The 23,553-nt window shown below is 41.8% G+C and overlaps 67 non-coding genes across 67 annotated transcripts; all 67 read right to left on the bottom strand.

Annotated features, from left to right (window-relative positions):
• Positions 1-180: 180 nt before the first annotated feature.
• Positions 181-284, bottom strand: trnay-gua (transfer RNA tyrosine (anticodon GUA)). Its single transcript has 2 exons — positions 248-284; positions 181-216 (listed from the first exon to the last, which is right to left on the bottom strand). It is a non-coding gene; the product is annotated as a tRNA-Tyr (tRNA).
• A 249-nt stretch (positions 285-533) lies between these two features.
• trnay-gua (transfer RNA tyrosine (anticodon GUA)) lies at positions 534-637 on the bottom strand. Its single transcript has 2 exons — positions 601-637; positions 534-569 (listed from the first exon to the last, which is right to left on the bottom strand). It is a non-coding gene; the product is annotated as a tRNA-Tyr (tRNA).
• Positions 638-886: 249 nt separating this feature from the next.
• Positions 887-990, bottom strand: trnay-gua (transfer RNA tyrosine (anticodon GUA)). Its single transcript has 2 exons — positions 954-990; positions 887-922 (listed from the first exon to the last, which is right to left on the bottom strand). It is a non-coding gene; the product is annotated as a tRNA-Tyr (tRNA).
• A 242-nt stretch (positions 991-1,232) lies between these two features.
• trnay-gua (transfer RNA tyrosine (anticodon GUA)) lies at positions 1,233-1,336 on the bottom strand. Its single transcript has 2 exons — positions 1,300-1,336; positions 1,233-1,268 (listed from the first exon to the last, which is right to left on the bottom strand). It is a non-coding gene; the product is annotated as a tRNA-Tyr (tRNA).
• Positions 1,337-1,585: 249 nt separating this feature from the next.
• Positions 1,586-1,689, bottom strand: trnay-gua (transfer RNA tyrosine (anticodon GUA)). Its single transcript has 2 exons — positions 1,653-1,689; positions 1,586-1,621 (listed from the first exon to the last, which is right to left on the bottom strand). It is a non-coding gene; the product is annotated as a tRNA-Tyr (tRNA).
• A 249-nt stretch (positions 1,690-1,938) lies between these two features.
• trnay-gua (transfer RNA tyrosine (anticodon GUA)) lies at positions 1,939-2,042 on the bottom strand. Its single transcript has 2 exons — positions 2,006-2,042; positions 1,939-1,974 (listed from the first exon to the last, which is right to left on the bottom strand). It is a non-coding gene; the product is annotated as a tRNA-Tyr (tRNA).
• A 246-nt stretch (positions 2,043-2,288) lies between these two features.
• On the bottom strand, positions 2,289-2,392 carry trnay-gua (transfer RNA tyrosine (anticodon GUA)). The gene is made up of 2 exons: positions 2,356-2,392; positions 2,289-2,324 (listed from the first exon to the last, which is right to left on the bottom strand). It is a non-coding gene; the product is annotated as a tRNA-Tyr (tRNA).
• A 249-nt stretch (positions 2,393-2,641) lies between these two features.
• On the bottom strand, positions 2,642-2,745 carry trnay-gua (transfer RNA tyrosine (anticodon GUA)). The gene is made up of 2 exons: positions 2,709-2,745; positions 2,642-2,677 (listed from the first exon to the last, which is right to left on the bottom strand). It is a non-coding gene; the product is annotated as a tRNA-Tyr (tRNA).
• Positions 2,746-2,994: 249 nt separating this feature from the next.
• On the bottom strand, positions 2,995-3,098 carry trnay-gua (transfer RNA tyrosine (anticodon GUA)). Its single transcript has 2 exons — positions 3,062-3,098; positions 2,995-3,030 (listed from the first exon to the last, which is right to left on the bottom strand). It is a non-coding gene; the product is annotated as a tRNA-Tyr (tRNA).
• A 242-nt stretch (positions 3,099-3,340) lies between these two features.
• Positions 3,341-3,444, bottom strand: trnay-gua (transfer RNA tyrosine (anticodon GUA)). The gene is made up of 2 exons: positions 3,408-3,444; positions 3,341-3,376 (listed from the first exon to the last, which is right to left on the bottom strand). It is a non-coding gene; the product is annotated as a tRNA-Tyr (tRNA).
• Positions 3,445-3,693: 249 nt separating this feature from the next.
• Positions 3,694-3,797, bottom strand: trnay-gua (transfer RNA tyrosine (anticodon GUA)). Its single transcript has 2 exons — positions 3,761-3,797; positions 3,694-3,729 (listed from the first exon to the last, which is right to left on the bottom strand). It is a non-coding gene; the product is annotated as a tRNA-Tyr (tRNA).
• A 249-nt stretch (positions 3,798-4,046) lies between these two features.
• On the bottom strand, positions 4,047-4,150 carry trnay-gua (transfer RNA tyrosine (anticodon GUA)). The gene is made up of 2 exons: positions 4,114-4,150; positions 4,047-4,082 (listed from the first exon to the last, which is right to left on the bottom strand). It is a non-coding gene; the product is annotated as a tRNA-Tyr (tRNA).
• A 246-nt stretch (positions 4,151-4,396) lies between these two features.
• On the bottom strand, positions 4,397-4,500 carry trnay-gua (transfer RNA tyrosine (anticodon GUA)). The gene is made up of 2 exons: positions 4,464-4,500; positions 4,397-4,432 (listed from the first exon to the last, which is right to left on the bottom strand). It is a non-coding gene; the product is annotated as a tRNA-Tyr (tRNA).
• Positions 4,501-4,749: 249 nt separating this feature from the next.
• On the bottom strand, positions 4,750-4,853 carry trnay-gua (transfer RNA tyrosine (anticodon GUA)). Its single transcript has 2 exons — positions 4,817-4,853; positions 4,750-4,785 (listed from the first exon to the last, which is right to left on the bottom strand). It is a non-coding gene; the product is annotated as a tRNA-Tyr (tRNA).
• Positions 4,854-5,102: 249 nt separating this feature from the next.
• On the bottom strand, positions 5,103-5,206 carry trnay-gua (transfer RNA tyrosine (anticodon GUA)). The gene is made up of 2 exons: positions 5,170-5,206; positions 5,103-5,138 (listed from the first exon to the last, which is right to left on the bottom strand). It is a non-coding gene; the product is annotated as a tRNA-Tyr (tRNA).
• A 249-nt stretch (positions 5,207-5,455) lies between these two features.
• Positions 5,456-5,559, bottom strand: trnay-gua (transfer RNA tyrosine (anticodon GUA)). The gene is made up of 2 exons: positions 5,523-5,559; positions 5,456-5,491 (listed from the first exon to the last, which is right to left on the bottom strand). It is a non-coding gene; the product is annotated as a tRNA-Tyr (tRNA).
• A 242-nt stretch (positions 5,560-5,801) lies between these two features.
• trnay-gua (transfer RNA tyrosine (anticodon GUA)) lies at positions 5,802-5,905 on the bottom strand. The gene is made up of 2 exons: positions 5,869-5,905; positions 5,802-5,837 (listed from the first exon to the last, which is right to left on the bottom strand). It is a non-coding gene; the product is annotated as a tRNA-Tyr (tRNA).
• A 249-nt stretch (positions 5,906-6,154) lies between these two features.
• On the bottom strand, positions 6,155-6,258 carry trnay-gua (transfer RNA tyrosine (anticodon GUA)). The gene is made up of 2 exons: positions 6,222-6,258; positions 6,155-6,190 (listed from the first exon to the last, which is right to left on the bottom strand). It is a non-coding gene; the product is annotated as a tRNA-Tyr (tRNA).
• Positions 6,259-6,507: 249 nt separating this feature from the next.
• Positions 6,508-6,611, bottom strand: trnay-gua (transfer RNA tyrosine (anticodon GUA)). Its single transcript has 2 exons — positions 6,575-6,611; positions 6,508-6,543 (listed from the first exon to the last, which is right to left on the bottom strand). It is a non-coding gene; the product is annotated as a tRNA-Tyr (tRNA).
• A 246-nt stretch (positions 6,612-6,857) lies between these two features.
• Positions 6,858-6,961, bottom strand: trnay-gua (transfer RNA tyrosine (anticodon GUA)). Its single transcript has 2 exons — positions 6,925-6,961; positions 6,858-6,893 (listed from the first exon to the last, which is right to left on the bottom strand). It is a non-coding gene; the product is annotated as a tRNA-Tyr (tRNA).
• Positions 6,962-7,210: 249 nt separating this feature from the next.
• On the bottom strand, positions 7,211-7,314 carry trnay-gua (transfer RNA tyrosine (anticodon GUA)). Its single transcript has 2 exons — positions 7,278-7,314; positions 7,211-7,246 (listed from the first exon to the last, which is right to left on the bottom strand). It is a non-coding gene; the product is annotated as a tRNA-Tyr (tRNA).
• Positions 7,315-7,563: 249 nt separating this feature from the next.
• Positions 7,564-7,667, bottom strand: trnay-gua (transfer RNA tyrosine (anticodon GUA)). The gene is made up of 2 exons: positions 7,631-7,667; positions 7,564-7,599 (listed from the first exon to the last, which is right to left on the bottom strand). It is a non-coding gene; the product is annotated as a tRNA-Tyr (tRNA).
• A 249-nt stretch (positions 7,668-7,916) lies between these two features.
• On the bottom strand, positions 7,917-8,020 carry trnay-gua (transfer RNA tyrosine (anticodon GUA)). The gene is made up of 2 exons: positions 7,984-8,020; positions 7,917-7,952 (listed from the first exon to the last, which is right to left on the bottom strand). It is a non-coding gene; the product is annotated as a tRNA-Tyr (tRNA).
• A 249-nt stretch (positions 8,021-8,269) lies between these two features.
• trnay-gua (transfer RNA tyrosine (anticodon GUA)) lies at positions 8,270-8,373 on the bottom strand. Its single transcript has 2 exons — positions 8,337-8,373; positions 8,270-8,305 (listed from the first exon to the last, which is right to left on the bottom strand). It is a non-coding gene; the product is annotated as a tRNA-Tyr (tRNA).
• Positions 8,374-8,622: 249 nt separating this feature from the next.
• Positions 8,623-8,726, bottom strand: trnay-gua (transfer RNA tyrosine (anticodon GUA)). The gene is made up of 2 exons: positions 8,690-8,726; positions 8,623-8,658 (listed from the first exon to the last, which is right to left on the bottom strand). It is a non-coding gene; the product is annotated as a tRNA-Tyr (tRNA).
• Positions 8,727-8,972: 246 nt separating this feature from the next.
• trnay-gua (transfer RNA tyrosine (anticodon GUA)) lies at positions 8,973-9,076 on the bottom strand. The gene is made up of 2 exons: positions 9,040-9,076; positions 8,973-9,008 (listed from the first exon to the last, which is right to left on the bottom strand). It is a non-coding gene; the product is annotated as a tRNA-Tyr (tRNA).
• Positions 9,077-9,318: 242 nt separating this feature from the next.
• On the bottom strand, positions 9,319-9,422 carry trnay-gua (transfer RNA tyrosine (anticodon GUA)). The gene is made up of 2 exons: positions 9,386-9,422; positions 9,319-9,354 (listed from the first exon to the last, which is right to left on the bottom strand). It is a non-coding gene; the product is annotated as a tRNA-Tyr (tRNA).
• A 246-nt stretch (positions 9,423-9,668) lies between these two features.
• trnay-gua (transfer RNA tyrosine (anticodon GUA)) lies at positions 9,669-9,772 on the bottom strand. Its single transcript has 2 exons — positions 9,736-9,772; positions 9,669-9,704 (listed from the first exon to the last, which is right to left on the bottom strand). It is a non-coding gene; the product is annotated as a tRNA-Tyr (tRNA).
• Positions 9,773-10,021: 249 nt separating this feature from the next.
• Positions 10,022-10,125, bottom strand: trnay-gua (transfer RNA tyrosine (anticodon GUA)). The gene is made up of 2 exons: positions 10,089-10,125; positions 10,022-10,057 (listed from the first exon to the last, which is right to left on the bottom strand). It is a non-coding gene; the product is annotated as a tRNA-Tyr (tRNA).
• Positions 10,126-10,374: 249 nt separating this feature from the next.
• trnay-gua (transfer RNA tyrosine (anticodon GUA)) lies at positions 10,375-10,478 on the bottom strand. Its single transcript has 2 exons — positions 10,442-10,478; positions 10,375-10,410 (listed from the first exon to the last, which is right to left on the bottom strand). It is a non-coding gene; the product is annotated as a tRNA-Tyr (tRNA).
• A 249-nt stretch (positions 10,479-10,727) lies between these two features.
• Positions 10,728-10,831, bottom strand: trnay-gua (transfer RNA tyrosine (anticodon GUA)). Its single transcript has 2 exons — positions 10,795-10,831; positions 10,728-10,763 (listed from the first exon to the last, which is right to left on the bottom strand). It is a non-coding gene; the product is annotated as a tRNA-Tyr (tRNA).
• Positions 10,832-11,080: 249 nt separating this feature from the next.
• Positions 11,081-11,184, bottom strand: trnay-gua (transfer RNA tyrosine (anticodon GUA)). Its single transcript has 2 exons — positions 11,148-11,184; positions 11,081-11,116 (listed from the first exon to the last, which is right to left on the bottom strand). It is a non-coding gene; the product is annotated as a tRNA-Tyr (tRNA).
• A 153-nt stretch (positions 11,185-11,337) lies between these two features.
• Positions 11,338-11,441, bottom strand: trnay-gua (transfer RNA tyrosine (anticodon GUA)). Its single transcript has 2 exons — positions 11,405-11,441; positions 11,338-11,373 (listed from the first exon to the last, which is right to left on the bottom strand). It is a non-coding gene; the product is annotated as a tRNA-Tyr (tRNA).
• Positions 11,442-11,690: 249 nt separating this feature from the next.
• On the bottom strand, positions 11,691-11,794 carry trnay-gua (transfer RNA tyrosine (anticodon GUA)). The gene is made up of 2 exons: positions 11,758-11,794; positions 11,691-11,726 (listed from the first exon to the last, which is right to left on the bottom strand). It is a non-coding gene; the product is annotated as a tRNA-Tyr (tRNA).
• Positions 11,795-12,040: 246 nt separating this feature from the next.
• Positions 12,041-12,144, bottom strand: trnay-gua (transfer RNA tyrosine (anticodon GUA)). Its single transcript has 2 exons — positions 12,108-12,144; positions 12,041-12,076 (listed from the first exon to the last, which is right to left on the bottom strand). It is a non-coding gene; the product is annotated as a tRNA-Tyr (tRNA).
• A 249-nt stretch (positions 12,145-12,393) lies between these two features.
• trnay-gua (transfer RNA tyrosine (anticodon GUA)) lies at positions 12,394-12,497 on the bottom strand. Its single transcript has 2 exons — positions 12,461-12,497; positions 12,394-12,429 (listed from the first exon to the last, which is right to left on the bottom strand). It is a non-coding gene; the product is annotated as a tRNA-Tyr (tRNA).
• A 246-nt stretch (positions 12,498-12,743) lies between these two features.
• trnay-gua (transfer RNA tyrosine (anticodon GUA)) lies at positions 12,744-12,847 on the bottom strand. The gene is made up of 2 exons: positions 12,811-12,847; positions 12,744-12,779 (listed from the first exon to the last, which is right to left on the bottom strand). It is a non-coding gene; the product is annotated as a tRNA-Tyr (tRNA).
• A 249-nt stretch (positions 12,848-13,096) lies between these two features.
• Positions 13,097-13,200, bottom strand: trnay-gua (transfer RNA tyrosine (anticodon GUA)). The gene is made up of 2 exons: positions 13,164-13,200; positions 13,097-13,132 (listed from the first exon to the last, which is right to left on the bottom strand). It is a non-coding gene; the product is annotated as a tRNA-Tyr (tRNA).
• A 250-nt stretch (positions 13,201-13,450) lies between these two features.
• trnay-gua (transfer RNA tyrosine (anticodon GUA)) lies at positions 13,451-13,554 on the bottom strand. Its single transcript has 2 exons — positions 13,518-13,554; positions 13,451-13,486 (listed from the first exon to the last, which is right to left on the bottom strand). It is a non-coding gene; the product is annotated as a tRNA-Tyr (tRNA).
• A 249-nt stretch (positions 13,555-13,803) lies between these two features.
• trnay-gua (transfer RNA tyrosine (anticodon GUA)) lies at positions 13,804-13,907 on the bottom strand. Its single transcript has 2 exons — positions 13,871-13,907; positions 13,804-13,839 (listed from the first exon to the last, which is right to left on the bottom strand). It is a non-coding gene; the product is annotated as a tRNA-Tyr (tRNA).
• A 246-nt stretch (positions 13,908-14,153) lies between these two features.
• On the bottom strand, positions 14,154-14,257 carry trnay-gua (transfer RNA tyrosine (anticodon GUA)). Its single transcript has 2 exons — positions 14,221-14,257; positions 14,154-14,189 (listed from the first exon to the last, which is right to left on the bottom strand). It is a non-coding gene; the product is annotated as a tRNA-Tyr (tRNA).
• Positions 14,258-14,506: 249 nt separating this feature from the next.
• trnay-gua (transfer RNA tyrosine (anticodon GUA)) lies at positions 14,507-14,610 on the bottom strand. The gene is made up of 2 exons: positions 14,574-14,610; positions 14,507-14,542 (listed from the first exon to the last, which is right to left on the bottom strand). It is a non-coding gene; the product is annotated as a tRNA-Tyr (tRNA).
• A 249-nt stretch (positions 14,611-14,859) lies between these two features.
• Positions 14,860-14,963, bottom strand: trnay-gua (transfer RNA tyrosine (anticodon GUA)). Its single transcript has 2 exons — positions 14,927-14,963; positions 14,860-14,895 (listed from the first exon to the last, which is right to left on the bottom strand). It is a non-coding gene; the product is annotated as a tRNA-Tyr (tRNA).
• A 249-nt stretch (positions 14,964-15,212) lies between these two features.
• Positions 15,213-15,316, bottom strand: trnay-gua (transfer RNA tyrosine (anticodon GUA)). The gene is made up of 2 exons: positions 15,280-15,316; positions 15,213-15,248 (listed from the first exon to the last, which is right to left on the bottom strand). It is a non-coding gene; the product is annotated as a tRNA-Tyr (tRNA).
• Positions 15,317-15,565: 249 nt separating this feature from the next.
• Positions 15,566-15,669, bottom strand: trnay-gua (transfer RNA tyrosine (anticodon GUA)). The gene is made up of 2 exons: positions 15,633-15,669; positions 15,566-15,601 (listed from the first exon to the last, which is right to left on the bottom strand). It is a non-coding gene; the product is annotated as a tRNA-Tyr (tRNA).
• A 249-nt stretch (positions 15,670-15,918) lies between these two features.
• On the bottom strand, positions 15,919-16,022 carry trnay-gua (transfer RNA tyrosine (anticodon GUA)). The gene is made up of 2 exons: positions 15,986-16,022; positions 15,919-15,954 (listed from the first exon to the last, which is right to left on the bottom strand). It is a non-coding gene; the product is annotated as a tRNA-Tyr (tRNA).
• Positions 16,023-16,268: 246 nt separating this feature from the next.
• trnay-gua (transfer RNA tyrosine (anticodon GUA)) lies at positions 16,269-16,372 on the bottom strand. The gene is made up of 2 exons: positions 16,336-16,372; positions 16,269-16,304 (listed from the first exon to the last, which is right to left on the bottom strand). It is a non-coding gene; the product is annotated as a tRNA-Tyr (tRNA).
• Positions 16,373-16,618: 246 nt separating this feature from the next.
• trnay-gua (transfer RNA tyrosine (anticodon GUA)) lies at positions 16,619-16,722 on the bottom strand. Its single transcript has 2 exons — positions 16,686-16,722; positions 16,619-16,654 (listed from the first exon to the last, which is right to left on the bottom strand). It is a non-coding gene; the product is annotated as a tRNA-Tyr (tRNA).
• A 249-nt stretch (positions 16,723-16,971) lies between these two features.
• trnay-gua (transfer RNA tyrosine (anticodon GUA)) lies at positions 16,972-17,075 on the bottom strand. The gene is made up of 2 exons: positions 17,039-17,075; positions 16,972-17,007 (listed from the first exon to the last, which is right to left on the bottom strand). It is a non-coding gene; the product is annotated as a tRNA-Tyr (tRNA).
• Positions 17,076-17,324: 249 nt separating this feature from the next.
• Positions 17,325-17,428, bottom strand: trnay-gua (transfer RNA tyrosine (anticodon GUA)). Its single transcript has 2 exons — positions 17,392-17,428; positions 17,325-17,360 (listed from the first exon to the last, which is right to left on the bottom strand). It is a non-coding gene; the product is annotated as a tRNA-Tyr (tRNA).
• Positions 17,429-17,677: 249 nt separating this feature from the next.
• On the bottom strand, positions 17,678-17,781 carry trnay-gua (transfer RNA tyrosine (anticodon GUA)). The gene is made up of 2 exons: positions 17,745-17,781; positions 17,678-17,713 (listed from the first exon to the last, which is right to left on the bottom strand). It is a non-coding gene; the product is annotated as a tRNA-Tyr (tRNA).
• A 249-nt stretch (positions 17,782-18,030) lies between these two features.
• Positions 18,031-18,134, bottom strand: trnay-gua (transfer RNA tyrosine (anticodon GUA)). Its single transcript has 2 exons — positions 18,098-18,134; positions 18,031-18,066 (listed from the first exon to the last, which is right to left on the bottom strand). It is a non-coding gene; the product is annotated as a tRNA-Tyr (tRNA).
• Positions 18,135-18,383: 249 nt separating this feature from the next.
• trnay-gua (transfer RNA tyrosine (anticodon GUA)) lies at positions 18,384-18,487 on the bottom strand. The gene is made up of 2 exons: positions 18,451-18,487; positions 18,384-18,419 (listed from the first exon to the last, which is right to left on the bottom strand). It is a non-coding gene; the product is annotated as a tRNA-Tyr (tRNA).
• Positions 18,488-18,736: 249 nt separating this feature from the next.
• On the bottom strand, positions 18,737-18,840 carry trnay-gua (transfer RNA tyrosine (anticodon GUA)). Its single transcript has 2 exons — positions 18,804-18,840; positions 18,737-18,772 (listed from the first exon to the last, which is right to left on the bottom strand). It is a non-coding gene; the product is annotated as a tRNA-Tyr (tRNA).
• A 246-nt stretch (positions 18,841-19,086) lies between these two features.
• Positions 19,087-19,190, bottom strand: trnay-gua (transfer RNA tyrosine (anticodon GUA)). Its single transcript has 2 exons — positions 19,154-19,190; positions 19,087-19,122 (listed from the first exon to the last, which is right to left on the bottom strand). It is a non-coding gene; the product is annotated as a tRNA-Tyr (tRNA).
• Positions 19,191-19,436: 246 nt separating this feature from the next.
• On the bottom strand, positions 19,437-19,540 carry trnay-gua (transfer RNA tyrosine (anticodon GUA)). The gene is made up of 2 exons: positions 19,504-19,540; positions 19,437-19,472 (listed from the first exon to the last, which is right to left on the bottom strand). It is a non-coding gene; the product is annotated as a tRNA-Tyr (tRNA).
• Positions 19,541-19,789: 249 nt separating this feature from the next.
• On the bottom strand, positions 19,790-19,893 carry trnay-gua (transfer RNA tyrosine (anticodon GUA)). Its single transcript has 2 exons — positions 19,857-19,893; positions 19,790-19,825 (listed from the first exon to the last, which is right to left on the bottom strand). It is a non-coding gene; the product is annotated as a tRNA-Tyr (tRNA).
• A 249-nt stretch (positions 19,894-20,142) lies between these two features.
• On the bottom strand, positions 20,143-20,246 carry trnay-gua (transfer RNA tyrosine (anticodon GUA)). The gene is made up of 2 exons: positions 20,210-20,246; positions 20,143-20,178 (listed from the first exon to the last, which is right to left on the bottom strand). It is a non-coding gene; the product is annotated as a tRNA-Tyr (tRNA).
• Positions 20,247-20,495: 249 nt separating this feature from the next.
• On the bottom strand, positions 20,496-20,599 carry trnay-gua (transfer RNA tyrosine (anticodon GUA)). The gene is made up of 2 exons: positions 20,563-20,599; positions 20,496-20,531 (listed from the first exon to the last, which is right to left on the bottom strand). It is a non-coding gene; the product is annotated as a tRNA-Tyr (tRNA).
• A 246-nt stretch (positions 20,600-20,845) lies between these two features.
• trnay-gua (transfer RNA tyrosine (anticodon GUA)) lies at positions 20,846-20,949 on the bottom strand. Its single transcript has 2 exons — positions 20,913-20,949; positions 20,846-20,881 (listed from the first exon to the last, which is right to left on the bottom strand). It is a non-coding gene; the product is annotated as a tRNA-Tyr (tRNA).
• A 242-nt stretch (positions 20,950-21,191) lies between these two features.
• trnay-gua (transfer RNA tyrosine (anticodon GUA)) lies at positions 21,192-21,295 on the bottom strand. Its single transcript has 2 exons — positions 21,259-21,295; positions 21,192-21,227 (listed from the first exon to the last, which is right to left on the bottom strand). It is a non-coding gene; the product is annotated as a tRNA-Tyr (tRNA).
• Positions 21,296-21,544: 249 nt separating this feature from the next.
• On the bottom strand, positions 21,545-21,648 carry trnay-gua (transfer RNA tyrosine (anticodon GUA)). The gene is made up of 2 exons: positions 21,612-21,648; positions 21,545-21,580 (listed from the first exon to the last, which is right to left on the bottom strand). It is a non-coding gene; the product is annotated as a tRNA-Tyr (tRNA).
• A 249-nt stretch (positions 21,649-21,897) lies between these two features.
• trnay-gua (transfer RNA tyrosine (anticodon GUA)) lies at positions 21,898-22,001 on the bottom strand. The gene is made up of 2 exons: positions 21,965-22,001; positions 21,898-21,933 (listed from the first exon to the last, which is right to left on the bottom strand). It is a non-coding gene; the product is annotated as a tRNA-Tyr (tRNA).
• Positions 22,002-22,250: 249 nt separating this feature from the next.
• Positions 22,251-22,354, bottom strand: trnay-gua (transfer RNA tyrosine (anticodon GUA)). Its single transcript has 2 exons — positions 22,318-22,354; positions 22,251-22,286 (listed from the first exon to the last, which is right to left on the bottom strand). It is a non-coding gene; the product is annotated as a tRNA-Tyr (tRNA).
• A 249-nt stretch (positions 22,355-22,603) lies between these two features.
• Positions 22,604-22,707, bottom strand: trnay-gua (transfer RNA tyrosine (anticodon GUA)). The gene is made up of 2 exons: positions 22,671-22,707; positions 22,604-22,639 (listed from the first exon to the last, which is right to left on the bottom strand). It is a non-coding gene; the product is annotated as a tRNA-Tyr (tRNA).
• Positions 22,708-22,956: 249 nt separating this feature from the next.
• On the bottom strand, positions 22,957-23,060 carry trnay-gua (transfer RNA tyrosine (anticodon GUA)). The gene is made up of 2 exons: positions 23,024-23,060; positions 22,957-22,992 (listed from the first exon to the last, which is right to left on the bottom strand). It is a non-coding gene; the product is annotated as a tRNA-Tyr (tRNA).
• Positions 23,061-23,309: 249 nt separating this feature from the next.
• On the bottom strand, positions 23,310-23,413 carry trnay-gua (transfer RNA tyrosine (anticodon GUA)). The gene is made up of 2 exons: positions 23,377-23,413; positions 23,310-23,345 (listed from the first exon to the last, which is right to left on the bottom strand). It is a non-coding gene; the product is annotated as a tRNA-Tyr (tRNA).
• Positions 23,414-23,553: the final 140 nt, after the last annotated feature.

Here is a 23,553-nt window from a genome sequence, read left to right as displayed (position 1 = left end):
TTTGTTTTCCAAGCACTCAACAATGCAAAGAGTCAAACATGAAAAACAGCCACCTCTCTTTGTCTCCGTACATGCTTGTTTAAAACTCTTGCAAAGTTACATATTCAATTATTGCCGATGAACTGCACTTGATAATAAGGCCCATCTATCCAGTCTGAACAGACAACAACAATAAGTACATCCTTCGAGCCGGAATTGAACCAGCGACCTAAGGATACCTGCATATTTTCTACTGGGAATCATCAGCCTACAGTCCTCCGCTCTACCAACTGAGCTATCGAAGGGAGCCAGAGACTCACACTTTTTCAGCGTATGTATCGAGGCTGAAACTGATGCCAAAACAAAGTTTGTTTTCCAAACACTCAACAATGCAAAGAGTCAAACATGAAATACAGCCACCTCTCTTTGTCTCCGTACATGCTTGTTTAAAACTCTTGCAAAGTTACATATTCAATTATTGCCGATTAACTGCACTTGATTACTGATAATAAGGCCCATCTATCCAGTCTGAACAGACAACAACAATAAGTACATCCTTCGAGCCGGAATTGAACCAGCGACCTAAGGATACCTGCATATTTTCTACTGGGAATCATCAACCTACAGTCCTCCGCTCTACCAACTGAGCTATCGAAGGGAGCCAGAGACTCACACTTTTTCAGCGTATGTATCGAGGCTGAAACTGATGCCAAAACAAAGTTTGTTTTCCAAACACTCAACAATGCAAAGAGTCAAACATGAAATACAGCCACCTCTCTTTGTCTCCGTACATGCTTGTTTAAAACTCTTGCAAAGTTACATATTCAATTATTGCCGATGAACTGCACTTGATTACTGATAATAAGGCCCATCTATCTAGTCTGAACAGACAACAACAATAAGTACATCCTTCGAGCCGGAATTGAACCAGCAACCTAAGGATACCTGCATATTTTCTACTGGGAATCATCAGCCTACAGTCCTCCGCTCTACCAACTGAGCTATCGAAGGGAGCCAGAGACTCACACTTTTTCAGCGTATGTATCGAGGCTGAAACTGATGCCAAAACAAAGTTTGTTTTCCAAGCACTCAACAATGCAAAGAGTCAAACATGAAAAACAGCCACCTCTCTTTGTCTCCGTACATGCTTGTTTAAAACTCTTGCAAAGTTACATATTCAATTATTGCCGATGAACTGCACTTGATAATAAGGCCCATCTATCCAGTCTGAACAGACAACAACAATAAGTACATCCTTCGAGCCGGAATTGAACCAGCGACCTAAGGATACCTGCATATTTTCTACTGGGAATCATCAGCCTACAGTCCTCCGCTCTACCAACTGAGCTATCGAAGGGAGCCAGAGACTCACACTTTTTCAGCGTATGTATCGAGGCTGAAACTGATACCAAAACAAAGTTTGTTTTCCAAACACTCAACAATGCAAAGAGTCAAACATGAAACACAGCCACCTCTCTTTGTCTCCGTACATGCTTGTTTAAAACTCTTGCAAAGTTACATATTCAATTATTGCCAATGAACTGCACTTGATTACTGATAATAAGGCCCATCTATCAAGTCTGAACAGACAACAACAATAAGTACATCCTTCGAGCTGGAATTGAACCAGCGACCTAAGGATACCTGCATATTTTCTACTGGGAATCATCAGCCTACAGTCCTCCGCTCTACCAACTGAGCTATCGAAGGGAGCCAGAGACTCACACTTTTTCAGCGTATGTATCGAGGCTGAAACTGATGCCAAAACAAAGTTTGTTTTCCAAGCACTCAACAATGCAAAGAGTCAAACATGAAACACAGCCACCTCTCTTTGTCTCCGTACATGCTTGTTTAAAACTCTTGCAAAGTTACATATTCAATTATTGCCGATTAACTGCACTTGATTACTGATAATAAGGCCCATCTATCCAGTCTGAACAGACAACAACAACAAGTACATCCTTCGAGCCGGAATTGAACCAGCGACCTAAGGATACCTGCATATTTTCTACTGGGAATCATCAGCCTACAGTCCTCCGCTCTACCAACTGAGCTATCGAAGGGAGCCAGAGACTGACACTTTTTCAGCGTATGTATCGAGGCTGAAACTGATGCCAAAACAAAGTTTGTTTTCCAAACACTCAACAATGCAAAGAGTCAAACATGAAAAACAGCCACCTCTCTTTGTCTCCGTACATGCTTGTTTAAAACTCTTGCAAAGTTACATATTCAATTATTGCCGATGAACTGCACTTGATTATTGATAATAAGGCCCATCTATCCAGTCTGAACAGACAACAATAAGTACATCCTTCGAGCCAGAATTGAACCAGCGACCTAAGGATACCTGCATATTTTCTACTGGGAATCATCAGCCTACAGTCCTCCGCTCTACCAACTGAGCTATCGAAGGGAGCCAGAGACTCACACTTTTTCAGCGTATGTATCGAGGCTGAAACTGATGCCAAAACAAAGTTTGTTTTCCAAACACTCAACAATGCAAAGAGTCAAACATGAAAAACAGCCACCTCTCTTTGTCTCCGTACATGCTTGTTTAAAACTCTTGCAAAGTTACATATTCAATTATTGCCGATGAACTGCACTTGATTACTGATAATAAGGCCCATCTATCCAGTCTGAACAGACAACAACAATAAGTACATCCTTCGAGCCGGAATTGAACCAGCGACCTAAGGATACCTGCATATTTTCTACTGGGAATCATCAGCCTACAGTCCTCCGCTCTACCAACTGAGCTATCGAAGGGAGCCAGAGACTCACACTTTTTCAGCGTATGTATCGAGGCTGAAACTGATGCCAAAACAAAGTTTGTTTTCCAAACACTCAACAATGCAAAGAGTCAAACATGAAATACAGCCACCTCTCTTTGTCTCCGTACATGCTTGTTTAAAACTCTTGCAAAGTTACATATTCAATTATTGCCGATTAACTGCACTTGATTACTGATAATAAGGCCCATCTATCCAGTCTGAACAGACAACAACAATAAGTACATCCTTCGAGCCGGAATTGAACCAGCGACCTAAGGATACCTGCATATTTTCTACTGGGAATCATCAGCCTACAGTCCTCCGCTCTACCAACTGAGCTATCGAAGGGAGCCAGAGACTCACACTTTTTCAGCGTATGTATCGAGGCTGAAACTGATGCCAAAACAAAGTTTGTTTTCCAAGCACTCAACAATGCAAAGAGTCAAACATGAAAAACAGCCACCTCTCTTTGTCTCCGTACATGCTTGTTTAAAACTCTTGCAAAGTTACATATTCAATTATTGCCGATGAACTGCACTTGATAATAAGGCCCATCTATCCAGTCTGAACAGACAACAACAATAAGTACATCCTTCGAGCCGGAATTGAACCAGCGACCTAAGGATACCTGCATATTTTCTACTGGGAATCATCAGCCTACAGTCCTCCGCTCTACCAACTGAGCTATCGAAGGGAGCCAGAGACTCACACTTTTTCAGCGTATGTATCGAGGCTGAAACTGATGCCAAAACAAAGTTTGTTTTCCAAGCACTCAACAATGCAAAGAGTCAAACATGAAACACAGCCACCTCTCTTTGTCTCCGTACATGCTTGTTTAAAACTCTTGCAAAGTTACATATTCAATTATTGCCGATTAACTGCACTTGATTACTGATAATAAGGCCCATCTATCAAGTCTGAACAGACAACAACAATAAGTACATCCTTCGAGCTGGAATTGAACCAGCGACCTAAGGATACCTGCATATTTTCTACTGGGAATCATCAGCCTACAGTCCTCCGCTCTACCAACTGAGCTATCGAAGGGAGCCAGAGACTCACACTTTTTCAGCGTATGTATCGAGGCTGAAACTGATGCCAAAACAAAGTTTGTTTTCCAAGCACTCAACAATGCAAAGAGTCAAACATGAAACACAGCCACCTCTCTTTGTCTCCGTACATGCTTGTTTAAAACTCTTGCAAAGTTACATATTCAATTATTGCCGATTAACTGCACTTGATTACTGATAATAAGGCCCATCTATCCAGTCTGAACAGACAACAACAACAAGTACATCCTTCGAGCCGGAATTGAACCAGCGACCTAAGGATACCTGCATATTTTCTACTGGGAATCATCAGCCTACAGTCCTCCGCTCTACCAACTGAGCTATCGAAGGGAGCCAGAGACTGACACTTTTTCAGCGTATGTATCGAGGCTGAAACTGATGCCAAAACAAAGTTTGTTTTCCAAACACTCAACAATGCAAAGAGTCAAACATGAAAAACAGCCACCTCTCTTTGTCTCCGTACATGCTTGTTTAAAACTCTTGCAAAGTTACATATTCAATTATTGCCGATGAACTGCACTTGATTATTGATAATAAGGCCCATCTATCCAGTCTGAACAGACAACAATAAGTACATACTTCGAGCCAGAATTGAACCAGCGACCTAAGGATACCTGCATATTTTCTACTGGGAATCATCAGCCTACAGTCCTCCGCTCTACCAACTGAGCTATCGAAGGGAGCCAGAGACTCACACTTTTTCAGCGTATGTATCGAGGCTGAAACTGATGCCAAAACAAAGTTTGTTTTCCAAACACTCAACAATGCAAAGAGTCAAACATGAAAAACAGCCACCTCTCTTTGTCTCCGTACATGCTTGTTTAAAACTCTTGCAAAGTTACATATTCAATTATTGCCGATGAACTGCACTTGATTACTGATAATAAGGCCCATCTATCCAGTCTGAACAGACAACAACAATAAGTACATCCTTCGAGCCGGAATTGAACCAGCGACCTAAGGATACCTGCATATTTTCTACTGGGAATCATCAGCCTACAGTCCTCCGCTCTACCAACTGAGCTATCGAAGGGAGCCAGAGACTCACACTTTTTCAGCGTATGTATCGAGGCTGAAACTGATGCCAAAACAAAGTTTGTTTTCCAAACACTCAACAATGCAAAGAGTCAAACATGAAACACAGCCACCTCTCTTTGTCTCCGTACATGCTTGTTTAAAACTCTTGCAAAGTTACATATTCAATTATTGCCGATTAACTGCACTTGATTACTGATAATAAGGCCCATCTATCCAGTCTGAACAGACAACAACAATAAGTACATCCTTCGAGCCGGAATTGAACCAGCGACCTAAGGATACCTGCATATTTTCTACTGGGAATCATCAACCTACAGTCCTCCGCTCTACCAACTGAGCTATCGAAGGGAGCCAGAGACTCACACTTTTTCAGCGTATGTATCGAGGCTGAAACTGATGCCAAAACAAAGTTTGTTTTCCAAACACTCAACAATGCAAAGAGTCAAACATGAAATACAGCCACCTCTCTTTGTCTCCGTACATGCTTGTTTAAAACTCTTGCAAAGTTACATATTCAATTATTGCCGATGAACTGCACTTGATTACTGATAATAAGGCCCATCTATCTAGTCTGAACAGACAACAACAATAAGTACATCCTTCGAGCCGGAATTGAACCAGCAACCTAAGGATACCTGCATATTTTCTACTGGGAATCATCAGCCTACAGTCCTCCGCTCTACCAACTGAGCTATCGAAGGGAGCCAGAGACTCACACTTTTTCAGCGTATGTATCGAGGCTGAAACTGATGCCAAAACAAAGTTTGTTTTCCAAGCACTCAACAATGCAAAGAGTCAAACATGAAAAACAGCCACCTCTCTTTGTCTCCGTACATGCTTGTTTAAAACTCTTGCAAAGTTACATATTCAATTATTGCCGATGAACTGCACTTGATAATAAGGCCCATCTATCCAGTCTGAACAGACAACAACAATAAGTACATCCTTCGAGCCGGAATTGAACCAGCGACCTAAGGATACCTGCATATTTTCTACTGGGAATCATCAGCCTACAGTCCTCCGCTCTACCAACTGAGCTATCGAAGGGAGCCAGAGACTCACACTTTTTCAGCGTATGTATCGAGGCTGAAACTGATGCCAAAACAAAGTTTGTTTTCCAAGCACTCAACAATGCAAAGAGTCAAACATGAAACACAGCCACCTCTCTTTGTCTCCGTACATGCTTGTTTAAAACTCTTGCAAAGTTACATATTCAATTATTGCCGATTAACTGCACTTGATTACTGATAATAAGGCCCATCTATCAAGTCTGAACAGACAACAACAATAAGTACATCCTTCGAGCTGGAATTGAACCAGCGACCTAAGGATACCTGCATATTTTCTACTGGGAATCATCAGCCTACAGTCCTCCGCTCTACCAACTGAGCTATCGAAGGGAGCCAGAGACTCACACTTTTTCAGCGTATGTATCGAGGCTGAAACTGATGCCAAAACAAAGTTTGTTTTCCAAGCACTCAACAATGCAAAGAGTCAAACATGAAACACAGCCACCTCTCTTTGTCTCCGTACATGCTTGTTTAAAACTCTTGCAAAGTTACATATTCAATTATTGCCGATTAACTGCACTTGATTACTGATAATAAGGCCCATCTATCCAGTCTGAACAGACAACAACAACAAGTACATCCTTCGAGCCGGAATTGAACCAGCGACCTAAGGATACCTGCATATTTTCTACTGGGAATCATCAGCCTACAGTCCTCCGCTCTACCAACTGAGCTATCGAAGGGAGCCAGAGACTGACACTTTTTCAGCGTATGTATCGAGGCTGAAACTGATGCCAAAACAAAGTTTGTTTTCCAAACACTCAACAATGCAAAGAGTCAAACATGAAAAACAGCCACCTCTCTTTGTCTCCGTACATGCTTGTTTAAAACTCTTGCAAAGTTACATATTCAATTATTGCCGATGAACTGCACTTGATTATTGATAATAAGGCCCATCTATCCAGTCTGAACAGACAACAATAAGTACATCCTTCGAGCCAGAATTGAACCAGCGACCTAAGGATACCTGCATATTTTCTACTGGGAATCATCAGCCTACAGTCCTCCGCTCTACCAACTGAGCTATCGAAGGGAGCCAGAGACTCACACTTTTTCAGCGTATGTATCGAGGCTGAAACTGATGCCAAAACAAAGTTTGTTTTCCAAACACTCAACAATGCAAAGAGTCAAACATGAAAAACAGCCACCTCTCTTTGTCTCCGTACATGCTTGTTTAAAACTCTTGCAAAGTTACATATTCAATTATTGCCGATGAACTGCACTTGATTACTGATAATAAGGCCCATCTATCCAGTCTGAACAGACAACAACAATAAGTACATCCTTCGAGCCGGAATTGAACCAGCGACCTAAGGATACCTGCATATTTTCTACTGGGAATCATCAGCCTACAGTCCTCCGCTCTACCAACTGAGCTATCGAAGGGAGCCAGAGACTCACACTTTTTCAGCGTATGTATCGAGGCTGAAACTGATGCCAAAACAAAGTTTGTTTTCCAAACACTCAACAATGCAAAGAGTCAAACATGAAACACAGCCACCTCTCTTTGTCTCCGTACATGCTTGTTTAAAACTCTTGCAAAGTTACATATTCAATTATTGCCGATTAACTGCACTTGATTACTGATAATAAGGCCCATCTATCCAGTCTGAACAGACAACAACAATAAGTACATCCTTCGAGCCGGAATTGAACCAGCGACCTAAGGATACCTGCATATTTTCTACTGGGAATCATCAGCCTACAGTCCTCCGCTCTACCAACTGAGCTATCGAAGGGAGCCAGAGACTCACACTTTTTCAGCGTATGTATCGAGGCTGAAACTGATGCCAAAACAAAGTTTGTTTTCCAAACACTCAACAATGCAAAGAGTCAAACATGAAAAACAGCCACCTCTCTTTGTCTCCGTACATGCTTGTTTAAAACTCTTGCAAAGTTACATATTCAATTATTGCCGATGAACTGCACTTGATTATTGATAATAAGGCCCATCTATCCAGTCTGAACAGACAACAACAATAAGTACATCCTTCGAGCCGGAATAGAACCAGCGACCTAAGGATACCTGCATATTTTCTACTGGGAATCATCAGCCTACAGTCCTCCGCTCTACCAACTGAGCTATCGAAGGGAGCCAGAGACTCACACTTTTTCAGCGTATGTATCGAGGCTGAAACTGATGCCAAAACAAAGTTTGTTTTCCAAACACTCAACAATGCAAAGAGTCAAACATGAAACACAGACACCTCTCTTTGTCTCCGTACATGCTTGTTTAAAACTCTTGCAAAGTTACATTTTCAATTATTGCCGATTAACTGCACTTGATTACTGATAATAAGGCCCATCTATCCAGTCTGAACAGACAACAACAATAAGTACATCCTTCGAGCCGGAATTGAACCAGCGACCTAAGGATACCTGCATATTTTCTACTGGGAATCATCAACCTACAGTCCTCCGCTCTACCAACTGAGCTATCGAAGGGAGCCAGAGACTCACACTTTTTCAGCGTATGTATCGAGGCTGAAACTGATGCCAAAACAAAGTTTGTTTTCCAAACACTCAACAATGCAAAGAGTCAAACATGAAATACAGCCACCTCTCTTTGTCTCCGTACATGCTTGTTTAAAACTCTTGCAAAGTTACATATTCAATTATTGCCGATGAACTGCACTTGATTACTGATAATAAGGCCCATCTATCTAGTCTGAACAGACAACAACAATAAGTACATCCTTCGAGCCGGAATTGAACCAGCAACCTAAGGATACCTGCATATTTTCTACTGGGAATCATCAGCCTACAGTCCTCCGCTCTACCAACTGAGCTATCGAAGGGAGCCAGAGACTCACACTTTTTCAGCGTATGTATCGAGGCTGAAACTGATGCCAAAACAAAGTTTGTTTTCCAAACACTCAACAATGCAAAGAGTCAAACATGAAAAACAGCCACCTCTCTTTGTCTCCGTACATGCTTGTTTAAAACTCTTGCAAAGTTACATATTCAATTATTGCCGATGAACTGCACTTGATTATTGATAATAAGGCCCATCTATCCAGTCTGAACAGACAACAATAAGTACATCCTTCGAGCCGGAATTGAACCAGCGACCTAAGGATACCTGCATATTTTCTACTGGGAATCATCAGCCTACAGTCCTCCGCTCTACCAACTGAGCTATCGAAGGGAGCCAGAGACTCATACTTTTTCAGCGTATGTATCGAGGCTGAAACTGATGCCAAAACAAAGTTTGTTTTCCAAACACTCAACAATGCAAAGAGTCAAACATGAAATACAGCCACCTCTCTTTGTCTCCGTACATGCTTGTTTAAAACTCTTGCAAAGTTACATATTCAATTATTGCCGATGAACTGCACTTGATAATAAGGCCCATCTATCCAGTCTGAACAGACAACAACAATAAGTACATCCTTCGAGCCGGAATTGAACCAGCGACCTAAGGATACCTGCATATTTTCTACTGGGAATCATCAGCCTACAGTCCTCCGCTCTACCAACTGAGCTATCGAAGGGAGCCAGAGACTCACACTTTTTCAGCGTATGTATCGAGGCTGAAACTGATGCCAAAACAAAGTTTGTTTTCCAAACACTCAACAATGCAAAGAGTCAAACATGAAATACAGCCACCTCTCTTTGTCTCCGTACATGCTTGTTTAAAACTCTTGCAAAGTTACATATTCAATTATTGCCGATGAACTGCACTTGATTATTGATAATAAGGCCCATCTATCCAGTCTGAACAGACAACAATAAGTACATCCTTCGAGCCAGAATTGAACCAGCGACCTAAGGATACCTGCATATTTTCTACTGGGAATCATCAGCCTACAGTCCTCCGCTCTACCAACTGAGCTATCGAAGGGAGCCAGAGACTCACACTTTTTCAGCGTATGTATCGAGGCTGAAACTGATGCCAAAACAAAGTTTGTTTTCCAAACACTCAACAATGCAAAGAGTCAAACATGAAAAACAGCCACCTCTCTTTGTCTCCGTACATGCTTGTTTAAAACTCTTGCAAAGTTACATATTCAATTATTGCCGATGAACTGCACTTGATTACTGATAATAAGGCCCATCTATCCAGTCTGAACAGACAACAACAATAAGTACATCCTTCGAGCCGGAATTGAACCAGCGACCTAAGGATACCTGCATATTTTCTACTGGGAATCATCAGCCTACAGTCCTCCGCTCTACCAACTGAGCTATCGAAGGGAGCCAGAGACTCACACTTTTTCAGCGTATGTATCGAGGCTGAAACTGATGCCAAAACAAAGTTTGTTTTCCAAACACTCAACAATGCAAAGAGTCAAACATGAAACACAGCCACCTCTCTTTGTCTCCGTACATGCTTGTTTAAAACTCTTGCAAAGTTACATATTCAATTATTGCCGATTAACTGCACTTGATTACTGATAATAAGGCCCATCTATCCAGTCTGAACAGACAACAACAATAAGTACATCCTTCGAGCCGGAATTGAACCAGCGACCTAAGGATACCTGCATATTTTCTACTGGGAATCATCAGCCTACAGTCCTCCGCTCTACCAACTGAGCTATCGAAGGGAGCCAGAGACTCACACTTTTTCAGCGTATGTATCGAGGCTGAAACTGATGCCAAAACAAAGTTTGTTTTCCAAACACTCAACAATGCAAAGAGTCAAACATGAAAAACAGCCACCTCTCTTTGTCTCCGTACATGCTTGTTTAAAACTCTTGCAAAGTTACATATTCAATTATTGCCGATGAACTGCACTTGATTATTGATAATAAGGCCCATCTATCCAGTCTGAACAGACAACAACAATAAGTACATCCTTCGAGCCGGAATAGAACCAGCGACCTAAGGATACCTGCATATTTTCTACTGGGAATCATCAGCCTACAGTCCTCCGCTCTACCAACTGAGCTATCGAAGGGAGCCAGAGACTCACACTTTTTCAGCGTATGTATCGAGGCTGAAACTGATGCCAAAACAAAGTTTGTTTTCCAAACACTCAACAATGCAAAGAGTCAAACATGAAACACAGCCACCTCTCTTTGTCTCCGTACATGCTTGTTTAAAACTCTTGCAAAGTTACATATTCAATTATTGCCGATTAACTGCACTTGATTACTGATAATAAGGCCCATCTATCCAGTCTGAACAGACAACAACAATAAGTACATCCTTCGAGCCGGAATTGAACCAGCGACCTAAGGATACCTGCATATTTTCTACTGGGAATCATCAGCCTACAGTCCTCCGCTCTACCAACTGAGCTATCGAAGGGAGCCAGAGACTCACACTTTTTCAGCGTATGTATCGAGGCTGAAACTGATGCCAAAACAAAGTTACATATGCAATTATTGCCGATGAACTGCACTTGATTACTGATAATAAGGCCCATCTATCCAGTCTGAACAGACAACAACAATAAGTACATCCTTCGAGCCGGAATTGAACCAGCGACCTAAGGATACCTGCATATTTTCTACTGGGAATCATCAGCCTACAGTCCTCCGCTCTACCAACTGAGCTATCGAAGGGAGCCAGAAATCCACACTTTTTCAGCGTATGTATCGAGGCTGAAACTGATGCCAAAACAAAGTTTGTTTTCCAAACACTCAACAATGCAAAGAGTCAAACATGAAAAACAGCCACCTCTCTTTGTCTCCGTACATGCTTGTTTAAAACTCTTGCAAAGTTACATATTCAATTATTGCCGATTAACTGCACTTGATTACTGATAATAAGGCCCATCTATCCAGTCTGAACAGACAACAACAATAAGTACATCCTTCGAGCCGGAATTGAACCAGCGACCTAAGGATACCTGCATATTTTCTACTGGGAATCATCAGCCTACAGTCCTCCGCTCTACCAACTGAGCTATCGAAGGGAGCCAGAGACTCACACTTTTTCAGCGTATGTATCGAGGCTGAAACTGATGCCAAAACAAAGTTTGTTTTCCAAACACTCAACAATGCAAAGAGTCAAACATGAAAAACAGCCACCTCTCTTTGTCTCCGTACATGCTTGTTTAAAACTCTTGCAAAGTTACATATTCAATTATTGCCGATGAACTGCACTTGATTATTGATAATAAGGCCCATCTATCCAGTCTGAACAGACAACAATAAGTACATCCTTCGAGCCAGAATTGAACCAGCGACCTAAGGATACCTGCATATTTTCTACTGGGAATCATCAGCCTACAGTCCTCCGCTCTACCAACTGAGCTATCGAAGGGAGCCAGAGACTCACACTTTTTCAGCGTATGTATCGAGGCTGAAACTGATACCAAAACAAAGTTTGTTTTCCAAACACTCAACAATGCAAAGAGTCAAACATGAAACACAGCCACCTCTCTTTGTCTCCGTACATGCTTGTTTAAAACTCTTGCAAAGTTACATATTCAATTATTGCCGATGAACTGCACTTGATTACTGATAATAAGGCCCATCTATCCAGTCTGAACAGACAACAACAATAAGTACATCCTTCGAGCCGGAATTGAACCAGCGACCTAAGGATACCTGCATATTTTCTACTGGGAATCATCAGCCTACAGTCCTCCGCTCTACCAACTGAGCTATCGAAGGGAGCCAGAGACTCACACTTTTTCAGCGTATGTATCGAGGCTGAAACTGATGCCAAAACAAAGTTTGTTTTCCAAACACTCAACAATGCAAAGAGTCAAACATGAAACACAGCCACCTCTCTTTGTCTCCGTACATGCTTGTTTAAAACTCTTGCAAAGTTACATATTCAATTATTGCCGATGAACTGCACTTGATTATTGATAATAAGGCCCATCTATCCAGTCTGAACAGACAACAATAAGTACATCCTTCGAGCCAGAATTGAACCAGCGACCTAAGGATACCTGCATATTTTCTACTGGGAATCATCAGCCTACAGTCCTCCGCTCTACCAGCTGAGCTATCGAAGGGAGCCAGAGACTCACACTTTTTCAGCGTATGTATCGAGGCTGAAACTGATACCAAAACAAAGTTTGTTTTCCAAACACTCAACAATGCAAAGAGTCAAACATGAAACACAGCCACCTCTCTTTGTCTCCGTACATGCTTGTTTAAAACTCTTGCAAAGTTACATATTCAATTATTGCCGATGAACTGCACTTGATTACTGATAATAAGGCCCATCTATCCAGTCTGAACAGACAACAACAATAAGTACATCCTTCGAGCCGGAATTGAACCAGCGACCTAAGGATACCTGCATATTTTCTACTGGGAATCATCAGCCTACAGTCCTCCGCTCTACCAACTGAGCTATCGAAGGGAGCCAGAGACTCACACTTTTTCAGCGTATGTATCGAGGCTGAAACTGATGCCAAAAAAAAAGTTTGTTTTCCAAACACTCAACAATGCAAAGAGTCAAACATGAAACACAGCCACCTCTCTTTGTCTCCGTACATGCTTGTTTAAAACTCTTGCAAAGTTACATATTCAATTATTGCCGATTAACTGCACTTGATTACTGATAATAAGGCCCATCTATCCAGTCTGAACAGACAACAACAATAAGTACATCCTTCGAGCCGGAATTGAACCAGCGACCTAAGGATACCTGCATATTTTCTACTGGGAATCATCAGCCTACAGTCCTCCGCTCTACCAACTGAGCTATCGAAGGGAGCCAGAGACTCACACTTTTTCAGCGTATGTATCGAGGCTGAAACTGATGCCAAAACAAAGTTTGTTTTCCAAACACTCAACAATGCAAAGAGTCAAACATGAAACACAGCCACCTCTCTTTGTCTCCGTACATGCTTGTTTAAAACTCTTGCAAAGTTACATATTCAATTATTGCCGATGAACTGCACTTGATTACTGATAATAAGGCCCATCTATCCAGTCTGAACAGACAACAACAACAAGTACATCCTTCGAGCCGGAATTGAACCAGCGACCTAAGGATACCTGCATATTTTCTACTGGGAATCATCAGCCTACAGTCCTCCGCTCTACCAACTGAGCTATCGAAGGGAGCCAGAGACTGACACTTTTTCAGCGTATGTATCGAGGCTGAAACTGATGCCAAAACAAAGTTTGTTTTCCAAACACTCAACAATGCAAAGAGTCAAACATGAAAAACAGCCACCTCTCTTTGTCTCCGTACATGCTTGTTTAAAACTCTTGCAAAGTTACATATTCAATTATTGCCGATGAACTGCACTTGATTATTGATAATAAGGCCCATCTATCCAGTCTGAACAGACAACAATAAGTACATCCTTCGAGCCAGAATTGAACCAGCGACCTAAGGATACCTGCATATTTTCTACTGGGAATCATCAGCCTACAGTCCTCCGCTCTACCAACTGAGCTATCGAAGGGAGCCAGAGACTCACACTTTTTCAGCGTATGTATCGAGGCTGAAACTGATGCCAAAACAAAGTTTGTTTTCCAAACACTCAACAATGCAAAGAGTCAAACATGAAAAACAGCCACCTCTCTTTGTCTCCGTACATGCTTGTTTAAAACTCTTGCAAAGTTACATATTCAATTATTGCCGATGAACTGCACTTGATTACTGATAATAAGGCCCATCTATCCAGTCTGAACAGACAACAACAATAAGTACATCCTTCGAGCCGGAATTGAACCAGCGACCTAAGGATACCTGCATATTTTCTACTGGGAATCATCAGCCTACAGTCCTCCGCTCTACCAACTGAGCTATCGAAGGGAGCCAGAGACTCACACTTTTTCAGCGTATGTATCGAGGCTGAAACTGATGCCAAAACAAAGTTTGTTTTCCAAACACTCAACAATGCAAAGAGTCAAACATGAAACACAGCCACCTCTCTTTGTCTCCGTACATGCTTGTTTAAAACTCTTGCAAAGTTACATATTCAATTATTGCCGATTAACTGCACTTGATTACTGATAATAAGGCCCATCTATCCAGTCTGAACAGACAACAACAATAAGTACATCCTTCGAGCCGGAATTGAACCAGCGACCTAAGGATACCTGCATATTTTCTACTGGGAATCATCAGCCTACAGTCCTCCGCTCTACCAACTGAGCTATCGAAGGGAGCCAGAGACTCACACTTTTTCAGCGTATGTATCGAGGCTGAAACTGATGCCAAAACAAAGTTTGTTTTCCAAACACTCAACAATGCAAAGAGTCAAACATGAAAAACAGCCACCTCTCTTTGTCTCCGTACATGCTTGTTTAAAACTCTTGCAAAGTTACATATTCAATTATTGCCGATGAACTGCACTTGATTATTGATAATAAGGCCCATCTATCCAGTCTGAACAGACAACAACAATAAGTACATCCTTCGAGCCGGAATTGAACCAGCGACCTAAGGATACCTGCATATTTTCTACTGGGAATCATCAGCCTACAGTCCTCCGCTCTACCAACTGAGCTATCGAAGGGAGCCAGAGACTCACACTTTTTCAGTGTATGTATCGAGGCTGAAACTGATGCCGAAACAAAGTTTGTTTTCCAAACACTCAACAATGCAAAGAGTCAAACATGAAACACAGCCACCTCTCTTTGTCTCCGTACATGCTTGTTTAAAACTCTTGCAAAGTTACATATTCAATTATTGCCGATTAACTGCACTTGATTACTGATAATAAGGCCCATCTATCCAGTCTGAACAGACAACAACAATAAGTACATCCTTCGAGCCGGAATTGAACCAGCGACCTAAGGATACCTGCATATTTTCTACTGGGAATCATCAACCTACAGTCCTCCGCTCTACCAACTGAGCTATCGAAGGGAGCCAGAGACTCACACTTTTTCAGCGTATGTATCGAGGCTGAAACTGATGCCAAAACAAAGTTTGTTTTCCAAACACTCAACAATGCAAAGAGTCAAACATGAAACACAGCCACCTCTCTTTGTCTCCGTACATGCTTGTTTAAAACTCTTGCAAAGTTACATATTCAATTATTGCCGATGAACTGCACTTGATTACTGATAATAAGGCCCATCTATCCAGTCTGAACAGACAACAACAACAAGTACATCCTTCGAGCCGGAATTGAACCAGCGACCTAAGGATACCTGCATATTTTCTACTGGGAATCATCAGCCTACAGTCCTCCGCTCTACCAACTGAGCTATCGAAGGGAGCCAGAGACTGACACTTTTTCAGCGTATGTATCGAGGCTGAAACTGATGCCAAAACAAAGTTTGTTTTCCAAACACTCAACAATGCAAAGAGTCAAACATGAAAAACAGCCACCTCTCTTTGTCTCCGTACATGCTTGTTTAAAACTCTTGCAAAGTTACATATTCAATTATTGCCGATGAACTGCACTTGATTATTGATAATAAGGCCCATCTATCCAGTCTGAACAGACAACAATAAGTACATCCTTCGAGCCAGAATTGAACCAGCGACCTAAGGATACCTGCATATTTTCTACTGGGAATCATCAGCCTACAGTCCTCCGCTCTACCAACTGAGCTATCGAAGGGAGCCAGAGACTCACACTTTTTCAGCGTATGTATCGAGGCTGAAACTGATGCCAAAACAAAGTTTGTTTTCCAAACACTCAACAATGCAAAGAGTCAAACATGAAAAACAGCCACCTCTCTTTGTCTCCGTACATGCTTGTTTAAAACTCTTGCAAAGTTACATATTCAATTATTGCCGATGAACTGCACTTGATTATTGATAATAAGGCCCATCTATCCAGTCTGAACAGACAACAATAAGTACATCCTTCGAGCCAGAATTGAACCAGCGACCTAAGGATACCTGCATATTTTCTACTGGGAATCATCAGCCTACAGTCCTCCGCTCTACCAACTGAGCTATCGAAGGGAGCCAGAGACTCACACTTTTTCAGCGTATGTATCGAGGCTGAAACTGATGCCAAAACAAAGTTTGTTTTCCAAACACTCAACAATGCAAAGAGTCAAACATGAAAAACAGCCACCTCTCTTTGTCTCCGTACATGCTTGTTTAAAACTCTTGCAAAGTTACATATTCAATTATTGCCGATGAACTGCACTTGATTACTGATAATAAGGCCCATCTATCCAGTCTGAACAGACAACAACAATAAGTACATCCTTCGAGCCGGAATTGAACCAGCGACCTAAGGATACCTGCATATTTTCTACTGGGAATCATCAGCCTACAGTCCTCCGCTCTACCAACTGAGCTATCGAAGGGAGCCAGAGACTCACACTTTTTCAGCGTATGTATCGAGGCTGAAACTGATGCCAAAACAAAGTTTGTTTTCCAAACACTCAACAATGCAAAGAGTCAAACATGAAACACAGCCACCTCTCTTTGTCTCCGTACATGCTTGTTTAAAACTCTTGCAAAGTTACATATTCAATTATTGCCGATTAACTGCACTTGATTACTGATAATAAGGCCCATCTATCCAGTCTGAACAGACAACAACAATAAGTACATCCTTCGAGCCGGAATTGAACCAGCGACCTAAGGATACCTGCATATTTTCTACTGGGAATCATCAGCCTACAGTCCTCCGCTCTACCAACTGAGCTATCGAAGGGAGCCAGAGACTCACACTTTTTCAGCGTATGTATCGAGGCTGAAACTGATGCCAAAACAAAGTTTGTTTTCCAAACACTCAACAATGCAAAGAGTCAAACATGAAAAACAGCCACCTCTCTTTGTCTCCGTACATGCTTGTTTAAAACTCTTGCAAAGTTACATATTCAATTATTGCCGATGAACTGCACTTGATTATTGATAATAAGGCCCATCTATCCAGTCTGAACAGACAACAACAATAAGTACATCCTTCGAGCCGGAATTGAACCAGCGACCTAAGGATACCTGCATATTTTCTACTGGGAATCATCAGCCTACAGTCCTCCGCTCTACCAACTGAGCTATCGAAGGGAGCCAGAGACTCACACTTTTTCAGTGTATGTATCGAGGCTGAAACTGATGCCGAAACAAAGTTTGTTTTCCAAACACTCAACAATGCAAAGAGTCAAACATGAAACACAGCCACCTCTCTTTGTCTCCGTACATGCTTGTTTAAAACTCTTGCAAAGTTACATATTCAATTATTGCCGATTAACTGCACTTGATTACTGATAATAAGGCCCATCTATCCAGTCTGAACAGACAACAACAATAAGTACATCCTTCGAGCCGGAATTGAACCAGCGACCTAAGGATACCTGCATATTTTCTACTGGGAATCATCAACCTACAGTCCTCCGCTCTACCAACTGAGCTATCGAAGGGAGCCAGAGACTCACACTTTTTCAGCGTATGTATCGAGGCTGAAACTGATGCCAAAACAAAGTTTGTTTTCCAAACACTCAACAATGCAAAGAGTCAAACATGAAACACAGCCACCTCTCTTTGTCTCCGTACATGCTTGTTTAAAACTCTTGCAAAGTTACATATTCAATTATTGCCGATTAACTGCACTTGATTACTGATAATAAGGCCCATCTATCCAGTCTGAACAGACAACAACAATAAGTACATCCTTCGAGCCGGAATTGAACCAGCGACCTAAGGATACCTGCATATTTTCTACTGGGAATCATCAACCTACAGTCCTCCGCTCTACCAACTGAGCTATCGAAGGGAGCCAGAGACTCACACTTTTTCAGCGTATGTATCGAGGCTGAAACTGATGCCAAAACAAAGTTTGTTTTCCAAACACTCAACAATGCAAAGAGTCAAACATGAAACACAGCCACCTCTCTTTGTCTCCGTACATGCTTGTTTAAAACTCTTGCAAAGTTACATATTCAATTATTGCCGATGAACTGCACTTGATTACTGATAATAAGGCCCATCTATCCAGTCTGAACAGACAACAACAACAAGTACATCCTTCGAGCCGGAATTGAACCAGCGACCTAAGGATACCTGCATATTTTCTACTGGGAATCATCAGCCTACAGTCCTCCGCTCTACCAACTGAGCTATCGAAGGGAGCCAGAGACTGACACTTTTTCAGCGTATGTATCGAGGCTGAAACTGATGCCAAAACAAAGTTTGTTTTCCAAACACTCAACAATGCAAAGAGTCAAACATGAAAAACAGCCACCTCTCTTTGTCTCCGTACATGCTTGTTTAAAACTCTTGCAAAGTTACATATTCAATTATTGCCGATGAACTGCACTTGATTATTGATAATAAGGCCCATCTATCCAGTCTGAACAGACAACAATAAGTACATCCTTCGAGCCAGAATTGAACCAGCGACCTAAGGATACCTGCATATTTTCTACTGGGAATCATCAGCCTACAGTCCTCCGCTCTACCAACTGAGCTATCGAAGGGAGCCAGAGACTCACACTTTTTCAGCGTATGTATCGAGGCTGAAACTGATGCCAAAACAAAGTTTGTTTTCCAAACACTCAACAATGCAAAGAGTCAAACATGAAAAACAGCCACCTCTCTTTGTCTCCGTACATGCTTGTTTAAAACTCTTGCAAAGTTACATATTCAATTATTGCCGATGAACTGCACTTGATTATTGATAATAAGGCCCATCTATCCAGTCTGAACAGACAACAATAAGTACATCCTTCGAGCCAGAATTGAACCAGCGACCTAAGGATACCTGCATATTTTCTACTGGGAATCATCAGCCTACAGTCCTCCGCTCTACCAACTGAGCTATCGAAGGGAGCCAGAGACTCACACTTTTTCAGCGTATGTATCGAGGCTGAAACTGATGCCAAAACAAAGTTTGTTTTCCAAACACTCAACAATGCAAAGAGTCAAACATGAAACACAGCCACCTCTCTTTGTCTCCGTACATGCTTGTTTAAAACTCTTGCAAAGTTACATATTCAATTATTGCCGATTAACTGCACTTGATTACTGATAATAAGGCCCATCTATCCAGTCTGAACAGACAACAACAATAAGTACATCCTTCGAGCCGGAATTGAACCAGCGACCTAAGGATACCTGCATATTTTCTACTGGGAATCATCAGCCTACAGTCCTCCGCTCTACCAACTGAGCTATCGAAGGGAGCCAGAGACTCACACTTTTTCAGTGTATGTATCGAGGCTGAAACTGATGCCAAAACAAAGTTTGTTTTCCAAACACTCAACAATGCAAAGAGTCAAACATGAAACACAGCCACCTCTCTTTGTCTCCGTACATGCTTGTTTAAAACTCTTGCAAAGTTACATATTCAATTATTGCCGATTAACTGCACTTGATTACTGATAATAAGGCCCATCTATCCAGTCTGAACAGACAACAACAATAAGTACATCCTTCGAGCCGGAATTGAACCAGCGACCTAAGGATACCTGCATATTTTCTACTGGGAATCATCAACCTACAGTCCTCCGCTCTACCAACTGAGCTATCGAAGGGAGCCAGAGACTCACACTTTTTCAGCGTATGTATCGAGGCTGAAACTGATGCCAAAACAAAGTTTGTTTTCCAAACACTCAACAATGCAAAGAGTCAAACATGAAATACAGCCACCTCTCTTTGTCTCCGTACATGCTTGTTTAAAACTCTTGCAAAGTTACATATTCAATTATTGCCGATGAACTGCACTTGATTACTGATAATAAGGCCCATCTATCTAGTCTGAACAGACAACAACAATAAGTACATCCTTCGAGCCGGAATTGAACCAGCAACCTAAGGATACCTGCATATTTTCTACTGGGAATCATCAGCCTACAGTCCTCCGCTCTACCAACTGAGCTATCGAAGGGAGCCAGAGACTCACACTTTTTCAGCGTATGTATCGAGGCTGAAACTGATGCCAAAACAAAGTTTGTTTTCCAAACACTCAACAATGCAAAGAGTCAAACATGAAAAACAGCCACCTCTCTTTGTCTCCGTACATGCTTGTTTAAAACTCTTGCAAAGTTACATATTCAATTATTGCCGATGAACTGCACTTGATTATTGATAATAAGGCCCATCTATCCAGTCTGAACAGACAACAATAAGTACATCCTTCGAGCCGGAATTGAACCAGCGACCTAAGGATACCTGCATATTTTCTACTGGGAATCATCAGCCTACAGTCCTCCGCTCTACCAACTGAGCTATCGAAGGGAGCCAGAGACTCATACTTTTTCAGCGTATGTATCGAGGCTGAAACTGATGCCAAAACAAAGTTTGTTTTCCAAACACTCAACAATGCAAAGAGTCAAACATGAAATACAGCCACCTCTCTTTGTCTCCGTACATGCTTGTTTAAAACTCTTGCAAAGTTACATATTCAATTATTGCCGATGAACTGCTCTTGATAATAAGGCCCATCTATCCAGTCTGAACAGACAACAACAATAAGTACATCCTTCGAGCCGGAATTGAACCAGCGACCTAAGGATACCTGCATATTTTCTACTGGGAATCATCAGCCTACAGTCCTCCGCTCTACCAACTGAGCTATCGAAGGGAGCCAGAGACTCACACTTTTTCAGCGTATGTATCGAGGCTGAAACTGATACCAAAACAAAGTTTGTTTTCCAAACACTCAACAATGCAAAGAGTCAAACATGAAACACAGCCACCTCTCTTTGTCTCCGTACATGCTTGTTTAAAACTCTTGCAAAGTTACATATTCAATTATTGCCGATGAACTGCACTTGATTACTGATAATAAGGCCCATCTATCCAGTCTGAACAGACAACAACAATAAGTACATCCTTCGAGCCGGAATTGAACCAGCGACCTAAGGATACCTGCATATTTTCTACTGGGAATCATCAGCCTACAGTCCTCCGCTCTACCAACTGAGCTATCGAAGGGAGCCAGAGACTCACACTTTTTCAGCGTATGTATCGAGGCTGAAACTGATACCAAAACAAAGTTTGTTTTCCAAACACTCAACAATGCAAAGAGTCAAACATGAAACACAGCCACCTCTCTTTGTCTCCGTACATGCTTGTTTAAAACTCTTGCAAAGTTACATATTCAATTATTGCCGATGAACTGCACTTGATTACTGATAATAAGGCCCATCTATCCAGTCTGAACAGACAACAACAATAAGTACATCCTTCGAGCCGGAATTGAACCAGCGACCTAAGGATACCTGCATATTTTCTACTGGGAATCATCAGCCTACAGTCCTCCGCTCTACCAACTGAGCTATCGAAGGGAGCCAGAGACTCACACTTTTTCAGCGTATGTATCGAGGCTGAAACTGATGCCAAAACAAAGTTTGTTTTCCAAACACTCAACAATGCAAAGAGTCAAACATGAAACACAGCCACCTCTCTTTGTCTCCGTACATGCTTGTTTAAAACTCTTGCAAAGTTACATATTCAATTATTGCCGATTAACTGCACTTGATTACTGATAATAAGGCCCATCTATCCAGTCTGAACAGACAACAACAATAAGTACATCCTTCGAGCCGGAATTGAACCAGCGACCTAAGGATACCTGCATATTTTCTACTGGGAATCATCAGCCTACAGTCCTCCGCTCTACCAACTGAGCTATCGAAGGGAGCCAGAGACTCACACTTTTTCAGCGTATGTATCGAGGCTGAAACTGATTCCAAAACAAAGTTTGTTTTCCAAACACTCAACAATGCAAAGAGTCAAACTTGAAAAACAGCCACCTCTCTTTGTCTCCGTACATGCTTGTTTAAAACTCTTGCAAAGTTACATATTCAATTATTGCCGATTAACTGCACTTGATTACTGATAATAAGGCCCATCTATCCAGTCTGAACAGACAACAACAATAAGTACATCCTTCGAGCCGGAATTGAACCAGCGACCTAAGGATACCTGCATATTTTCTACTGGGAATCATCAGCCTACAGTCCTCCGCTCTACCAACTGAGCTATCGAAGGGAGCCAGAGACTCACACTTTTTCAGCGTATGTATCGAGGCTGAAACTGATACCAAAACAAAGTTTGTTTTCCAAACACTCAACAATGCAAAGAGTCAAACATGAAACACAGCCACCTCTCTTTGTCTCCGTACATGCTTGTTTAAAACTCTTGCAAAGTTACATATTCAATTATTGCCGATGAACTGCACTTGATTACTGATAATAAGGCCCATCTATCCAGTCTGAACAGACAACAACAATAAGTACATCCTTCGAGCCGGAATTGAACCAGCGACCTAAGGATACCTGCATATTTTCTACTGGGAATCATCAGCCTACAGTCCTCCGCTCTACCAACTGAGCTATCGAAGGGAGCCAGAGACTCACACTTTTTCAGCGTATGTATCGAGGCTGAAACTGATACCAAAACAAAGTTTGTTTTCCAAACACTCAACAATGCAAAGAGTCAAACATGAAACACAGCCACCTCTCTTTGTCTCCGTACATGCTTGTTTAAAACTCTTGCAAAGTTACATATTCAATTATTGCCGATGAACTGCACTTGATTACTGATAATAAGGCCCATCTATCCAGTCTGAACAGACAACAACAATAAGTACATCCTTCGAGCCGGAATTGAACCAGCGACCTAAGGATACCTGCATATTTTCTACTGGGAATCATCAGCCTACAGTCCTCCGCTCTACCAACTGAGCTATCGAAGGGAGCCAGAGACTCACACTTTTTCAGCGTATGTATCGAGGCTGAAACTGATGCCAAAACAAAGTTTGTTTTCCAAACACTCAACAATGCAAAGAGTCAAACATGAAACACAGCCACCTCTCTTTGTCTCCGTACATGCTTG

This window comes from Anarhichas minor, unplaced genomic scaffold (assembly GCF_050575085.1).
Source record: "Anarhichas minor isolate MPS153535 unplaced genomic scaffold, ASM5057508v1 ptg000027l, whole genome shotgun sequence".
Classification (NCBI taxonomy): domain Eukaryota; kingdom Metazoa; phylum Chordata; class Actinopteri; order Perciformes; family Anarhichadidae; genus Anarhichas; species Anarhichas minor.
The sequence above is the reverse complement of the archived record's forward strand: the minus strand, read 5'-3'. Positions and strand labels throughout refer to the sequence as shown.